Source organism: Culex quinquefasciatus, chromosome 1 (genome assembly GCF_015732765.1).
Source record: "Culex quinquefasciatus strain JHB chromosome 1, VPISU_Cqui_1.0_pri_paternal, whole genome shotgun sequence".
In the NCBI taxonomy this organism is placed as follows: domain Eukaryota; kingdom Metazoa; phylum Arthropoda; class Insecta; order Diptera; family Culicidae; genus Culex; species Culex quinquefasciatus.
This window is the reverse complement of record NC_051861.1, coordinates 102,389,336-102,407,326: the sequence shown is the minus strand read 5'-3', so window position 1 is coordinate 102,407,326 and position 17,991 is coordinate 102,389,336. Positions and strand designations below refer to the sequence as shown.

The 17,991-nt window shown below is 42.6% G+C and overlaps 1 protein-coding gene across 1 annotated transcript in view; it reads right to left on the bottom strand.

Annotated features, from left to right (window-relative positions):
- Positions 1–17,991, bottom strand: part of LOC6040719 (cadherin-86C) — a 313,005-nt gene that overhangs the window by 46,542 nt on the left and 248,472 nt on the right. The window lies entirely within an intron of this gene.

Below are 17,991 nucleotides of genomic sequence, written 5' to 3'. Positions count from 1 at the left end.
GAACAATGCCGGACTAATGGCACCCTTGGTCAGCTTAGCGTCCACTCGGTTACACCAGTGAAGAAGACCTCGAGGTCAACTTGAAGAAAGCTGTAAGCCGAAACCTTGCCAGCGAAGAAGACCCTTCAGCTTCTGCAACAGTGTTGCAGCGAGCTCCTCCAAACCGCACCCCGCGAACTAGTGCGCGAAGGTTTCGAATGACAATGCAAGAAGTGCTGCCAGCTCGCGTAATTATCACCGCGAGTCTCTCTTTCTTGCGGAGTTGTTGTTGCAGCCCTGTCAAAGGTCATCCTCAACGCGACGCGGAATGTTGATGAGGAGGTTGTGCTTCCCTGACTGAATTACGAACGCAGATCCCTTCTGACCTTTCTTTTGTTTTGAACGTGAAACAAGCAGTCGTCGTCGACCGAGTTGGTGTTGGTTTCAGAGTGAGAGCACCCTGTAATTATACACCATCTTCCAGAGGCTTGCGAACGACGACGACGACGATCCATCACACGGGGTTCCTGGGAAACCCGTTGGGTGCCGTTCTGGCCAGAACTGGCGGTAGTTCACTCGAAAGCAGTGATTCTTCAAGCAAAAACGACCACTCCAACCGCTGATTGATCTCACCCCTTTTCCTGTATCACTGTGGTTTCCGAGTGGGATTTTGGCACAAGAAACTACTTCTCGAGATGCTCAATCTTCGAGGAGGCTTTCGCGAAGACGTCTCGCTGTCATCTGCTGGCGAGAGGAGTCACTTGGCTTTAACATTATCTGACAGTTGGTGCAATTAGTTTGGGCCTTTTTGCGCGAAACGGTGCAAATTGCCAGCAAATGAATCTGATGCTTTTCCGGAGTGAGTTAAGATCTTCAAAATTGTTTACATTTATTTTAAACCAAACTTAAATAACTGCACTTTATTAGAAAAGTACCACCCTACCGCTGGGGATTGGCGCTGGCGTTACGGTCGTTACTATTATTACCAGCTGTCAAAATCACTGAAAATCCAATTTAGGGAACATACTTTAATTACGCAACGCAGAATTTTAAGGATTACGCACCATATTTTTTTGATTTGTATGGAAATTTGGTAACAAGGGGAGGAGTCGGTCCAAAAATCTTAATTTTTGAGTTACGTAATAAAAGAAATTTAGATGAAAAAGAAGGAAAAAAATAGTTGTTTTCGGTTGCAAATATTGTGTACACCTGCTGCTTTGATACATCCAAGGTTTCGCCCTTTTGAAAAGTTACTACGGAAATGCAAAAATTCTTCTTCAAAAATTCGTTAGAGTTACGTGGTGTTACTCTTTGGTCATCTGTCACAATTTTGTTGTTGTTCAGGGCTCGTCCATAAACCACGTGTGCTGTTGGAATTTTATCACCGAAATTTCATTACGATGATTCATCTTAATGCCACATTAGGAGACAACCCTCTGAGAAATGTAACGCCCCAATTTGTCTTATGGTAGAATAAAATCGGGCTTACTAGGGCCGATTGCAGCTTTAATTTCCTCAGCGGGAACTGTCAATAATTTGATTCATAGAAATCTCTTTTTATCGTCTGAGGTTTTGTCACGTTACGTTTTGTAATTTGACGATTTTTCTGGAACAACGCAACCTTTTTGAATCATTTTTTATGTCTTGTACAGATCTACAAATCGCCTTTAAAAGCTTACAAAAATGTGTTTTTGGTTTGACAGAAAGCGACGGAACAAAACGCGTAATGCCTTTGCTTAAAAACTGGTGTTACTGTATAGAAAATGTTAATAGAGGTTACTACGTGCGCATATATTGCGTGTACGTATACGAAAAAGATTGAGGTTAAATTTTGTCCGGCTAGCAAAATCAGATGGTGTGCTAGTGTGCGTACGCGAAACGTCATAAAGGGACCATCCATAAACCACGTGGACACTTTTTTGGGAATCTGTTACCCCCCCCCCCCCTTCGTGGACAATTGTCCATACAAAAAAAATCTTTTTTGTATGGATCGTGGACAATCGCCAAACCCCCTAAAGTGTCCACGTGGTTTATGGATGGTCCCAAAGCTCTATGGTCAACAAACAAATTCTGAGAAGCCGAAGAGTCGGTCCGTCAATGGGCGTTACGTCTTCGTTGATCGTGATGGAATCTACCACGACCAAGTCCAGATAGCGAATATTGAGCAATTTTAATCTGCACCTGGGAAGATAATCCCATCATGATGCTCGTCCAAGCGGTTTCCTCAACAAGTCTGCAGCCTATAAAAATAAAGGTTCCGACAATTGCAGTCGTGCCGGACCACTAAACCTCCCGTCGATGATTGATTTCACAATTTCTGATCCTTCGATTGAATTCCTCTACTGCTACGTAGCGGCGCCACCGCAGCAGAACGATCTCCAACGAGGCGCACATCCGCCGGGGCCAATTTTCGCCCCAACACAACATTGTAGCGGAAGATTTCCCCCCGCCCCCTCCACTAGAACAGTAATCTCAATCTCGGCCGCCGCCCAAAGAATTACGCCGTACCACACGCTCTCACGCGAGCAATTCAATTTAATATCCTGATTATTTACGAGAGAAAAACAAACCGCACCAATCCGTGGCCATAGCGGTCGCAATCAAGACCGGCCTCTCCGTGGCAAGTGCCATTCCATTTAAGGTTGCACCACCTTGCAGCGCAGCGGCGGTCCTTACCGAGCTCTTGCGCAGACGACCTTGCGAGCAATTTCGTCCCATATCACCTTATTGGGGGCTCTTCTTGCGTGATGACTTTGTCGTGTTGTCCGTCGAATGAAGAACCTGCTCTCCTAATTAGAGTGCCCCGAGTGGAGGCACCCGGAGAGCAATTCTGAAGCAGGTTCTTGGCTGCACGGCGCACATCGCTCAACCGGAATGTCTGTAATTGCGTAGATTGCACCTCTTGCGCGAAGCATTATACGTATACTTGCGTGAGGTCGAAGAAGAAGATCGTCCACGATCGCAAGAAGGGCTCGCTAGAAAGTGAAGTTTTGAGACGGCTGCGTTATGTCACTTGAGCTTATTCCAGGGCAATTAACTCGATGAGCTTCACTGACCAAGTACAGTGGCTTTCAAGGGGAGGACTGTTGAGTTGATCGATTGGAAACATCGGCTAGAGGCGGGTTTGGCTGAGCGGTTAGGATGCAAATTAAGTGCGGAGCGTTAGAACAACTTAACTGTAGATGTCACCGGTTTTGTAACAACCGATCCGGCTAACGAGTTGAACTACTTCCTGTTGACATTATTAAGTTGTGGTATTAATTAGCTACATCCTTCTTCGGACCAGGGTGGCGCTTTCAGCTCTTTCTGGAGTAAATGGACGTTTAGAATGATATTCAAATTTTATTTGTATTACCGTTCCAAAGTTGTGATCAACTTAGTTGTAGACTTCAGCTGCAAAAACAGGTTCTGTTGAATCAACAAACGAATACGGAGCATCAGAAGTCAATTTCGGTGACAGAGACGAAGTCCCAAATTAGGTCGATTCTAACAGGATTCTGAAATAGAGAAAGCTCTTTTGACGTGGATGTAGATCTGAACCAGACGTGCAAATTGTTTCAAAAAGAGTACAAAAATGTTGCGTCGTTCCAGAAAAATCGGCAAATCTCAAAACGTAACGCCTCTGTGTAAAACGAGGTTTCTCTGTAGCATTTCTCGTGACTTGTAACGCCCGTAACGATAGTCGTATACATCGACATGTCCAATTTAGGGACGTGCATACATAAGATATTATAGATTGAATTTTAAATTAATAACTTAATTCATTGAAATCCCAAATATATCCGGAATATACTTTGACTTTGAAAAAATATTAATAGAAATGCAATTAAAAGTTAAAATTTCTAAAGCAATTTTCTTTGTCATGATGGTCATGTGGAACATAAGCACCGGCGCCTTTTAACGCGGAGGCGTTACGTTTTGATTGTCATTGCACAGTGGTCCAGATCGCAAAATTAATTGGATTATCCGAAGAATTGTGAAGTTTTGGAGCTTTGGTGTCTTCAGAAGAGTTGTTGCAAATGGAAAGGGGCAACTTTTGGTTTGGTTCAAAAATAGGGTGGTTCCCAATTAGGGTCAGAAAAATCCCAAAATATGACCAAAAATCGATTTTGACACATTGGCTCAATTCTGAGGGCAGATTTAGCGAGCAAAATTACATGAAAACGTAACTTAATCCACCCTAGGGTGGTTGGTGCCTTCCTCACATTTAAAGGGTGCTATCCAAAATAGACACAAAAGGGCGATGTTTTTCAGTGTTTTATCAATTTGACTCATTATTCATACCACTAGATTGGATAGTCTTCATATTGCAGGGCACTTATATACTTACACCTTTTGATAGGGTAGCCAGATCCCCAATCAAATTCGTTCTTGTTGAAAAGGTCTTTTGATTACCTATCCAACGGTATATCGCATGAGAGATCCGTACAACGTTTTCATCAAAATATCTGAGATCCGGCCTCCAAAAAGTGCATAACTGACACTTAAGTGCTTATAACTTTTGATAGGGTTGTCAGATCTTCAATTGATCTTCATTGACGCATTGGAAAGGTCTTTCAAATACCTTTCTGAAAATGTATAACATGACAGGTTTTCTTACAAAAACCACCATTTTTACAATCTTCCGAACTTTAGTCAAAGTTGTTTTTTAGCATAACTTTTGAAGTACTTAACAAAACTGCATAATTTTTAATAGCGACTTATGGGACCCCAAGACGGATCGAATGACACCAAAACGGACAAAATAGGTACAGCCAATGTCGAGATAATCGAGTGCATATTTTTTGGTGCACAGACCCACATCCCTATACACACACACACACACACACACACACACACACACACACACACACACACACACACACACACACACACACACACACACACACAGACATTTGCTCAGAATTTGATTCTGAGTCGATAGGTATACATGAAGGTGGGTCTAGGAGGTCTAATTGAGAAGTTCATTTTTCGAGTGATTTTATAGCCTTTCCTCAGTAAGGTGAGGAAGGCAAAAACATAAAGTTGGACAATTTTTGAAATTCGTTAGGGTGGTCCCATACTATTTTCCCTTGAAAATAAGACATTTTCAAATTGCAAACAAGTTTTTAAGTTAAGAGAAAAAAACGAAATAGGGGACATTCTCGTATGTTTGGCAGGTTAAGCACTCGCTCCTAACTCCATTCAATTTGCTGATTTTCAGTATTTAGAAAACTAATTTAGCTAAACTTTTGATAGAAACATGCTTGCTATTTCAGTTGAAAACGCTTTTTATGTGCTGTATTTGAACGACAAAGTGCTGATATGGCAACATTAGAGGCACGATTGAATTAGATGCTGTCCCCCTACAAAGTGTATTGATTCCACTTACAAAAAAAATTTCTCTGTTCAATCAAAATTATTTTTGGTGAAGGTAATTCGTATCAAACTGTAGTTAAGGAAATGGCGGGCTCATTTTTGGCGTGCGTCTGGAGACTTGCACAAGCTCTCTTGCAGATTTTTCCCCAGATTTTCCACAGATTTGTGCCATAATTTCTTGGGAATATAAACAAAAAATAATTGACAGATCTGGATTTTTTTAAAAGGTCCAATAAACCAAATTTCCAGTTTTTGCTTTTTGGGTGTTTTTGAGACCGCCTTGAGTCAGGGGTATTAAAAAACATCCAAAAAGCAAAACTGAAAACTCCAGAGATGAAGAATTACTGATACCTCTTTTTACGCGATGCGTTACGTTTTTTTCTAATTTGTCGATTTCTCTAGAATAACGCAACATTTTTGCAATCTTTTAAAAGCAATTTGTAGGTTTTGTTCAGATCTTCAAAAGCTTTTTTAAGCTTGCAAAAATATTGTATGGTTATGGAGAAATCGACGAAACAAAAAGCGTAACGCCACCGCGTAAAAAGATGTTTCTCTGTACAATAAAATCCCCGTTTACGCACAGGCGTTACGTTTTCTGTTATGTTGATACAGTTGAACCATGCGATTTCTCTAAAACGGCGTAATATTTTTGCAATCTTTTTGAATCATTTTGTTCGTCTTGTTTCAGTCTACAATTTGCTTCAAAAAGATTGCAAAATTATTACGCGTATTTGAGAAATCGATTAAATACAAAGCGTAACGCCTGCACACTATGCGCGGTTTAACTGTACCTTGAAAACAGTGTAAAGTTTTTATATTACTTTGAAAGCAAATTGTAGATCTGCACAAGACGTATTAATTGCTTGATAAAGATTGCAAAAATATTGCGTCGTTCGAGAGAAATCGACGAAATATAAAGCGTAACGCCTGAGCGTAAACCGGTGGTTTTAGCACAGAGAACAGATGTACATCTTGGTTCTAACTTGTGTGTAAACCGTGTAAACTAAAAAAATGCGTTGCATACAATCTTGCATCAAAGAAATTAGAGTGTGCAGGATACGCTTGGCGGCGCCACCGTCGCGGCTGAGAATACTTGACCTAACAATGAAAAAGGCTCAATAGAGTTATCTACGTGCGCATGTATTGCGTGTATATACACGAAAAGATTGAGGTTAAATTTTGTACCAGCCAGCAAAACAAATGGCGTGCTAGTGTGCGTGAGAGCGGGCTTAGATAACTCTATAATTTCGAAAGAAAATAAATGTTAACCTTGTTTAAATATAAAATTCACTTCTGTATAATTCCAGTTGACTAAAAATAATGCAAAAATGCAATAACATTAACAAAAACATAACAAAAAAATCATTCAAAAATGATTTTTCAAGCGACAACTTAAAATAGTCCCTTTACACATGTTATGTCCGATTTCGTTTTGTTTACCTTCTTTGGCGCGTAAAATTGCAACCCTCTGATGAAGGGCAGTCAGACATTGGTCTGATGTCGTTCGTACGGAATGTTTTATGCAGTGATTAGATGGTCCAACGTTCTGCTACTGTAGGCCATCATGATTTTGGAAGTGGCGCTATCTAGGCGGATGGTGCACACCCTAGCTCTTTTCAACGTATTTTGGTTTGAATTTTTACACACGTTTTTCAATGCTGTTTGTTCAATGATATACTTCTGTTCTCTGTGGTTTTAGTTTATAAAATTTCATGAACGTCAATGAATATTTTTCAAAAGCCGTCGCCGGTCGGACGAAATGGCTTCGCGGGCTGCAGGTTTGGCAACCCTGGCACATAGTTTAATGCAACTGTCAAACGCGTGAGCGGTGATGAATACAAACTGGTCGTGGTGAGTTTTCTATCGTTCAAATCGACCGTTAAATTGCTGCTTGATTTATTTGCCAACAGATTTACGTCTGTTTGGCTTTGCTGCGATGGACAAGACGTCTCTGGTATTAAAAGCAAATGTTCGGGCGTAGGTACGTCACCACTTCAACGAGTCAACGAGCTTTTAATCACACTGCGGCGAGAATTACGGTACTTTGCCCTGTTTAAGTCACACTTTAGTCCGAGTCCATAATTCCACACAACTTTTATCCGCCTCACAGTCTCATCATCATCATCAGGACAATTTGGGTTCGCACTTCCAAGTATCGCCCCGCGGGGATACCGCGCAATTCATTAATGGTGGAAGCTAATAACATCTGGATAGCCCAGACTGGTGTTGCGCGCTCTATCAGATTTATTTTCGCAACGTTCTGCGTTTTATGAGGTTAGGTTAGGTACCAGAATAGCCGCGGGAGCAACAATTCCTTCTTCGAGATTATGAGCTTGTTGCCAGTCTGAGGCCCGCGCAGATATTTGCATAGACGGACGCCCATGACCCATCCGGGCAAACCGAGGGGCGCTGCATGCTTGCAATGTGATGCAATCTGCAATCGTAACGCCCCCCGCCGTGGATCAAGGCTGTTGTGAGGTTTTCAAGTCTCACTGCCGCACGGATGATGGATGTAGGTCGACGTGAGCTGACCTACTATTGTTGGAGGAGTTGCGGCTGCAATGTTGACAGCTCGGTTGCAATGTGACGGGTGGTGGGATGCGACGAGCTGGTGGTCAGTTTTGAGGTTAGGATTGACGAGAGTAAGGGCGGAATTGTTAGTTTTGCATTGACGGGTGTCAACGTCGGAGGGGTTGATTCGAGATGGCAGAAGTTATTTTGCAATGTTCTTAAAAGCGAATACTAAAATGAAATAAAACTTCGCTGCAAGATAACAGAAAACTGCAAGATAACTTCAGGACAATTTTTCAAGATAACTTCAGGTCAATTTCTGCAAGATATCTTTAGGTCAGTTTTTGTAAGATACATTTCTATCGTCAAGGAAGTCATCCGACCTCTCCGAGATGCATTTTTCTCCAGTTCAGTGCAATTTCAATGCCCTTCATCGACAACAGCGCCACTTTGCTTGTGTTAATTCATGTGTCACATCAATCTAGCGCTGCGATGCCGCCATCGTCATTTCAATCCAACCCCGAGCCTAAAGTTCCGTCATTAGCCATCAAATGGCCACACCGCGGTCTGGTCAGCCGGCCGTTTGAATCGAAAGTGAAACGGTAACACAATTTTCCACTTAATGACCCCATGTAAATGGGTTTTTTCCCTTTCGATATCCGCGCGCCACCTGGAGGGATTGTAGTGTGCACCTTAATTCATAATTACTTCCCCGCATGCCGGAATGCAAAATCGTTGCCAACCTTAACATGCAGGTCCCTCGCGGCCTGGCAGGGTCGACCGAAGAAAGTTACGTGAGTTCTAGTTCTAGTTACGAACATGCAACTCTAGAACCACGCTATTCGATTAAGGCCTAGAACGCGGCAGAAAAATCTTTTAATAAAATCCTAACCTGAAGTGCGGCGCGGGACGCCGCGAGCGGGGGCTGTCAAATCGATCTTAACGTTTGAATTAATGCAACTGCACTCTCTGGAGCACCCCTCAATGGGCCGAATAATTAAGATAATAATTTAGATTAACTTATGAGGCAAAGTCCGTATTGCATGTTCGTTGCGACCGCGCGAAACACAATTTATTAATAACGGCCCATTTAAATAACAATAACGCCAAGCGACGCAACTGGACGCCTCACGATCGCCGCCTAGATCTTCGTGGGACTTGTCCTCGCGCTGGTCACCGCACCGCACTAGGTTGACCGCAAATCGGATCGTTTGTCGATTTGCAGCTGTCATATTTAGAAACAATCCTGTTTGCATTCAAGGTAAGCAAATCAAGGAATCATCTTTGCGGTTAACACAACACAGTAGCCCTGGCCACCACGTTTTTTGTACACGAATTGCAGAATGTCTGCAGCAGTGGCGGTTTTGACAGCTGTTTTTGATTACCCTTTTTCGCTCAACCTCAAGTGAAGAATCTTGGCGATTTGACAGATCTCTTGAGTCGTCTTTGTCACGCACGATACATCACAAAATGTCAATTGCACTTCGAGAGCACGCCACCGACCAGCGCGTTTAACTGATTGGATTGCCGGGGACAATCACCGTAAATCAAGCCTGCAACCAAAGCCCGGCGCACTGTCAATGCCAATAGCACGAAACCCCCCGTGTCCGGCAGGGTCCGCTCTGCGAACGGAGAGTAATTAGTTAGAACATGCACTTGGACATGACTCCGGAATGGATACCCCGGGACGACATATGGAAATGAATGTCAGCCGATGACGGAGAACAACGTGTCAAGGTTTGGAGACCTGGACTAGAGGTGGCGGTTGCATGTGGGATATCAACTGGGGACAAACGGCAATTTGTAGGCTCTCACCGATGGGAGACAGTTGCGTTTAGAAGTGGTGAATGTCAGTTGATGCTCGGATCAAGCGATGTCAATGTCCAGACCGTCAAGATCGTTAGAGGTGGGAACTTCAACAAGTTCCGCTAATCTTCAGCATCTAGCTCTTCCACGGGCGGGTCAAACGTCAACAATCCCTCAAATCACCACCGGCGCGGGTCACTCGATAAATTGTTTGACCTCGCCGGTTACCTCGGACCACCTCCGCTACCAATATCCGTGCCGCACACATTTCGCATAGCTTTCCGCGCGCAACCTATCAACACAAATCGCGATGCCTATCAATCAGCCGAGGTTGGCCGCCCGACCCTGTTTGGGGCCACACCCTCCGCTTGGCGTCCAGCAAGCCAGTCGAATAGTTTGTTGCAGGCAAGGGTCGCCGCGGCCACGGTTTGTGATCTACTGCAGGTGAGGAACTTGTGTGAAGGAGGTGAAACGTTTTATACAAGTTTTCAATAAGGTTCTACGCCAGTTCAAAAACAAGCTTGCGTAAAATGTTTACATTTTTTGAGAGTGCTTTCTACCTACACTCAAAGTCACAAGTACCCTTTATCTGTCAACGCAAGGAAAACAAACCCTCTTTTTCGAGTTTACCAGTGGTAAACCTTGCAAAAAAGTAACGACGAATAAACTTTTTGACTGATTTGTTGAACTTTTTTGGAACCCTTTGCAAATGTCAAATCATGCAAATTTGGAAAAAGATCCGGCAGCAGATTTATACTGGTTTGACGTTTGCGGAGGGCGTCGAAATGTTTGGTTATGTCACTGCGTGCAAAAAAAAAAAAAAACAATGGAAGCTGACCTTGTTTATGTTTGGATTTTCATGATATGGCCCTTTGTTTTTTTGTTATTGTTTGATTTTCGTGGCACAAAGTAATGCACTCACACTAGTGCAAACCAAGAAGACGCATACCTACGATAAACAGCATTGGTTTGGGACTACCATGATCTAATGATCTTGATTATTTTGACAGTTTGCAAAAATCGTGTTCCACGCGTTTTATCAGAGGTTCCTTAGCTGCAACTCCACATCAACTGAAGTTCATTGTTCTTGCCAACCACTATTATCAGGTCAGCCTGACCGCAACCAGGACCAGGATGCTGGCCAACGACGGCCACGGCGGTGGTCCCCTTGAGATTAATTACCGGAGATTTCGAACCACGGGCAACTCCCCCGTCGCGAGAACTGCACACAAGGTCCGAAAAGTTAGCACTATTTATCACCCTCTGTTCTAGGTTTCGCGCGCGAATTTCGAAAGTACCGCTACCGCTGCCGCGGTGTCAACGCGGCCAAATGAGTTACGAGTCCGGTTCGATTTCCGCGAACATTTATCACGCCCGCCAGTGACAGTAGCGCACTCCGTTACAGAACACTGCGCGCGTGGCCAGCTGCGAACAACCGCCAACTTTGTGGTGGCCCACCGACGAAGAGATGACCAAAACGGCGTCAGAGTTGAAATTACAAACCGTTCGTACTTTCCAATTATCATAAATCAGCGGAGAGAGGGTTGCCGCGGAGAGATTAAATGTCTTAAGCTATTACTACTGCGGCTCGGGCCATCTACTCATTAGAACCCGGAGCGGAGCGTTTAATGGCGACAAATTCACCCAGCGGTGCTGGTAACGGCCGTGTACGCAGCGGGAGCAACGCTAATCAAAAGTCACTTGCCGTATTTGGGATGGCGGGACGTTTTTTTATGACAGCTGCAGCAGCTGCAACAAAGTTTCATGCGAGAGGTTGCAAACGATGCAACATTGCATAGACGAAGCTGCGAACTGAGTTTGAGTTCTGGAGAGTTCATACTTCAGTCGTCATTCTTCAATATACAGGCTTCAGTCTTCAGTCTACAGTCTTCAGTCTTCTGTCTTCAGTCTACAGTCTACAGTCTACAGTTTACAGTTTACTGTTTACTGTTTACTGACAGTTTACTGACAACTGTACAGTTTACAGTCTTCTGTCTACACTTTTCAGTCTTCAGTCTACAGTCTTCAGTCTTCAGTCTTCAGTATTCAGTCTTCAGTCTACAGTCTTCAGTCTTCAGTCTTCAGTCTTCAGTCTTCAGTATTCAGTCTTCAGTCTTCAATCTTCAGTCTTCAGTTTTCAGTCTTCAGTATTCAGTATTCAGTCTTCAGTCTTCAATATTCAATATTCAATATTCAATCTTCAGTCTTCAGTCTTCAGTCTTCAGTTTTCAGTTTTCAGTCTTCAGTCTACAGTTTTCAGTCTACAGTCTTCAGTCTTCAAGCTTCAGTTTTCAGTCTTCAGTCTTCAGTCTTCAATCTACAGTCTACAATCTGAAGGTCTTCAGTCATCAATCTTCAGTTAAAAATGTCTTCTGGACATAAGTTTCGGCCGTCCCGGAATTGCTCTTCCCCCAGAACCTTCCTTTTCCTTGCATAGAACTCCCTCACTCCTAATGCAAGTTCTTTCCACTCAGTCTTCCTTCATCCTCTTCTCCTTACCCTCACTAATCAATCCCGCGTGCAATTAGTAATTTACGGTATGTATTTCGGACGAATTACGCGAAAATTCATCTTTTCGTGTTGAACAAAGCGAACATCGCGATTGTTGATTTGAAAATAGACGTTTTTTGCTTTTTATGCTTATGACAGATCTTCCGTAGCAGTGGTGCTGGTGTGATGGTTTGTGCATGTCTGTACAATCTATGTATTTTTGTCTGTAGGTATTTATATGTTTGGTGTTGGGTCTTCAGTTTTCACTGGAATCGATGTCAGATGGTCAGCAGATCACTCCCCAGCTATTGTAAAGACTTACAATGTATCAATCTGATGGTTGCGTCGCACATTCCACCCAACTCCTACACACCCAGCAGGGCTGAGCACCTGGAACGAATTCCTAATCATCGCGTATCCAGTAACCCCTCGCGGCATCAAATAATAAGCCTCACATTAAATGGATAGCCGACTTTCTCCTCTGCGACCAGGTCAGTATGTTATGGTGAGTAGGTCTTGAATCGTTTGCAAACATCCCTGCTTTAAGTGGGTGTAACTACAATGTAGTTTTAAGTAATACGTCAAGAAAGCAGAGTGACGAGTCCATTTCTTCAAGTTTTTTTCTCAGATTTTCCGCACAATTAATCCGGACAAGTTCTGACGACGCCGGAAGCCACGTGCAGATTTCGAGGTGGAGCGCGTCTCGAATTGCAAAACTTCTTCGGGCTACCACGAGTCCCGCGCTCTTTGTGGCAGTTATTAGATTAGTCCTGCAGCTGCAGTGCATAACGGAACGACGACCTAGCTTGGGGGGACATCAATACCCGTGGTTGCAGGGCTAGTCGCGGTCATCTTGGGGCGATAAATCATTACAACAATAAAATTAATAGTGCCGCGACATCTCGCGGAGTCGCTGGGAGATAACTGGTTGCGCTGAGCATCGTGTGGTCAACCGAAGGTGTGAAGTGGCAGGTTTACGCTCTGTGGTTTCGCTATTCATGAAGTGCCCGCGAGATCAGCGCTAGCGGAAGCACGATACCCCATCCTGGTTGTCAAGACGAGGTGACAAACGAGTTGAAGTTGGTTTGAGAACTGCTGAATTTTCGAAAAATCTCTCTAGACTGCAGAAGAACCTAGAATACGCACAAAACAAAGCCACCTAAATTGGCTTGAAATGGCACTTTAATACAAGCTTCCAATGCAACCCCGCAAGCGAATCCAACCATTTCCTTCGTCGTGACTTCCAACTTTATGTGATTGTGCACGCAATCCCCGGCAACCAAACGTGATTCCAATAACTCATCTAGGCCACCGGCCACGCACCTTCGCTACAGAAACCCTTCTTCTAGAAGTTGCATGATCCATCGATCGAATCGATCTGTGCGCGCAATTGCTATTGTTTGCTTTGGTTTGAGTGCAACTCCCTTCTTTCTGGAATGCCCCCCCCTGATAATTGGCAGTACAACTCTATTAATCAAAACATTTTTATCCCCCGGGTTCTGCCCTTCCAGGATGAGTCCACACGGGAATGCCCCAACAAATCAGAACTTCAATATCTCTCTTCTCCTCTGTTGCATTCTGACCGTTGTGCCACACGGTAATTTGCTTCTTGCAAATTGGCGTGACTGGGCCGTTTTTCTCCCCTCCCCTCCTTCTTTTTCTGTGGCAGGTTCTAATGCAACCCGGAATCCCGCGCGGGATGATTTCCCATCGGGAGCTCGTCATCTCTTGCAGGTGCAACCCCGCTGATTGGACAGCGCCCAACGTTCAAAATCACTCAGTTTTCGTCAAAACCAAACCTACCCAGAAATGCGTAAACAAGGCAACTGTCAGATTTGGGTTGAAAAATTGATAAACTGTAATTTTTAGCTATACTTTCATGAAACAAACAAACGAAAACCAAGCGATCCAAATCAGCATAAACATCGTTCTAATAAAGCTATAACGAATTGTACACTGAAAAAAATAAAAGTACCGAATTCCTAAATTCTAGGAATTTTGACTCCTTTCCTTATTAAGTAATCCAAAAAAACCGCTTACTAAATAAGGAAAAGAGGCGAAATTCCTAGAATAAAGGAATTTGGTACTATTTTTTTATTTCAGTGTAAACAAACAGTGCATGTCAGAAGCTGTCACATTTCACTAAGCTCAGATTATCTTCTATATATATAAAAAATTTCGATGGTTTTGTTCGAACGCGAATCAGTTCAAAACGGAGCGTCGGATAGAGGTGCTCTTTGTTGCGTTGAGTTCGTATAAGCCCAAGGAAGGTTTATACGCTAACTAATTGACACTTTGGCCACTCTGGAACCTATTCCGGAGCATCGGCTAACTGTGAGTAAAAAGTTACGTAAAATCTAATTTTGATCACAGTAGGCTGCATAAGCAAAAAAGCAAAAAAAAACGTCAACAAACGAAAAAAAAGGCAGAACGAAGTTTGTCGGGTAACGATTTCTTTCGAAAAAAAATGTTTGGTTTGACGTTTGCGCAGGGAGCCGAAAAACGTAAACAAATCCCTTGGCTGATGCACGAAGTGATTTGTTTACCCTCCGCAAACGTCAAACCATACAAAATTGCTGGCGGATTTTTTTTCGGGAGAGATCCGGAAAAAGATCCGGCAGCAATTTGTATTGATTTGACGTTTGCTGAGGGTGCCGAAATGTTTGGTTATGTTCTGCTTGCAACAGGGCCCCGGCGATGGCTTGATATGAGCTACCGAACAACATTGGCAATATGGCGTCGTTTGTTTACAAACATGGGATTGTTTGTGGACGAACCGAAAAATTTACTTTTTTGTGAAAAAATCTATAACCATTGTGCAATAACATTAAGTCTTCCAAAACAGAAAAAAATTTCGTTAAATTCCAGACCAGAATTTGTTTTATTATTATTTTTCGATTTAAACCTCTTTTACCGCGATTCTGATTAAGATTGCACATCAAATCATCGTGCCTTTCAATGTATCTTTAGTTTTCACATCGATTCGCTGTAGATTCGTGTTTAAATTTTGAAATTTAGCATAAATTAAAATAAGTTGCAAAACTCCCCACTTCAACCATGTGCAACAATTTTCACATCACCCATGTGGGAAACCGATAATGGGTTAATTCATGCGTTCCAAACTGTCAAAATTCCAAAACGTCATTGCCAATCTTCGGTTCGCTGCTTTTGTTCGTGTTTGAAGTTTCGGGCCGAGACTCTGGCTTGCAAAAGACAATTGGACAGTAATCGAAATGATAGGAGTCTCAAATCGTCAATAGTGACAGTTCTCAACATCAGCATTCATTGTATATTTACAAATCGTTTCAGGTTCTTCGAAAAGGTTCCCTCTGATTTGACAACGCCAAACCACCGTGGTTCTACAATACCCCGACCATTAGAGTGCCATTTCTGCGGGGCAAAAGGGCGGCGTTCCGATAGCACAGGAGCGCGCACACTACTTTGCATTCCGCATTCGGGAGTATCGGAAATTGCTGATCTCTGGCTGAGGGCTTTCTCACGAAGAAGTTCTGCCGCAGAAGTTGAGGCGAACTGCAGCTGCCCCACTATCATCACGCTAGCGGTACTAGAATCTTTGTGAACTGTTCCGGCGCACCGTGATTTGCATTTTTCTGTTTTTTTTTCGTTTCGATGGTTTTAGCGTGACGTACTTTGTGGATGACGCCCAAACGATTTGTTTTCCTTTTTTGGTACCCTCCGCACACGTCAAACCGTACAAAATTGTTGCCGGATCTTTTCATGGGAGAGATCCGGGAAAAGATCCGGCAGCAATTTATATTGATTTGACGTTTGCTGAGGGTGCCGAAAAGTTTGGTTATGTTCTGCTTGCAAAAGACAATGGCAGAATATAGAGTTATCTACGTGCGCATGCATTGCGTGTACGTACACGAAAAAAGTGAGGTTAAATTTTGTACCAGCCAGCAAAACAAATGGTGTGCTAGTGTGTGTGAGATCGGGCTTAGATAGCTCTATTCTGCTCATGCTATCTTGTCGTACGTCAATGTGTGTAGATTAGTAAGGTAAGGCGGGTTTTCCAGCTGTCAGCTGTCACTTTTTGACGATTCGAAAAACAAAGTTTTGACCTTGAATAAACAAAAAACACGAGCACGCAATGTAAACAATAACAAACACGTTTTATTTGGCTGCTCATTGTCCCAGAATTTGGTGTGTAACAGAATTTGGTGTGTGACAAAATTTGGAGTGTGACAAAATTTTGTGTGTGACAATATTTAGTGTGTGACAAAATTTTGTGTGTAGATATTACTTGCAGGATCGAATAATTTGACATTTCAAACTATGTTTGTTTCACAACAAAAAATCAACTCAAGAGGTTTGTTGCGACTGTTCAGTAAGTAAGTTTCATAACCAGTTATAAAAGCATTTGTCGATTAACGCATCTTGGGACCATTTTTTATCAAACACAATGTATTTCTATGCACTATTAGATAGTTTGATGCAGGAATAAAACAGCTGTGTAATGCTAGAACTACAAAATTGGATGATGCAAATGTCAATTGGAATGTGAAGTCTGTTGAAATCTTACATGTGTGATAAGAAAAATGAGAATATCTAAACTATTATAAAAGAATCTTTATTTCTCTGCAACCAACAGATGTTTCAGCTATTCCGGGGAACATGAAGCTTGCAAATTGTAAGAGTATAACAACATCGACTTCACTCAAAACATAACCTAAAATGTACTACCCTGTTTTAAAATTTTCAGTCCTTCTTCTACTTGTGCCGGTTTTGGGCAATTTATGGTTGGTGACAGCAGGCGAAACCAATAACCGTTCCAGAGCCAGAAGGGAGGCCAACCCTGATTTCAGAACACCAAAGCCTAGGAAGGTTATGTTATAAAATCATGTAAGCAAATCCGGTAACTTTTAAATGTTCCCAAAATCGACAACATAGCGATACCGGATTTGCTTACAGAATTTCTATCCGTGTAAAATTAAAGCAGTCAGCCCTACTGCGTTGTGTCTACCACAGAGAGGATTCTGTGATCGCATTTTACAGAATGTAAAGGAGCGTAAGGATACGTGGACATACCGCGCCGAACGCTCCAGAAAATGTACAATTCCCAATGTTCCTACATAAAGTGGGCAATTTCGGGGTTCTCCACTCTAACAGTGGTTACATTAATTCCAGCAAATAATATTCTTAATTACTTTGTTGCCGTAGTACTACATTTTTTAAAATTTTTATGGAAATATTGTTACGAGGAAGGGAGAGGGCGTTGAAAAATCCAAATGTTTGTATTACGTAATAAAAGAACGCTCCCTCAAATTACATCATAAAAGAGTCAATATTCAATCTTCCAAAATTACACCTTCCAAATTTGCACAATTTTTTACTGTGATAGTGAATCCAACACTACCAACAACTTGGTTTCAACAACATTTATTGACAAACAAAGCGGCTACGATTGTGGAACAAAAAGTAATGATGCAAAATTTGCATTGCATTGCACGTAATGCTAATTGGATTTTGAAATTCAACACGTGTGTCAAAATACTTAATGTTTTGAAAACAAGCTTCATATAAAGGAAACTTTCTTACTCGAGATCAATAGCTATTCCGAGAAACATGAAGCTTGCAAATTGTAAGAGTGTAGCAGAATCGTGTTCACCTAATACATAACCTAAAATGTACTCCCTTGTTTTAAAATTTCAGTCCTACTTCTACTTGTGTCGCTTTTAAGCGGTTTACTGTTGGTGGCAGCAAGCGAAAGCAATGCCCATTCCAGGGCCAGACGGGAGGCTAACCCTGGTGAAGATTCCACAACGAAAGTTATGTGGGCAGGACCGGGATGAGTCTTCAAACAAGAAATCAAGATGGCGTCTTCAG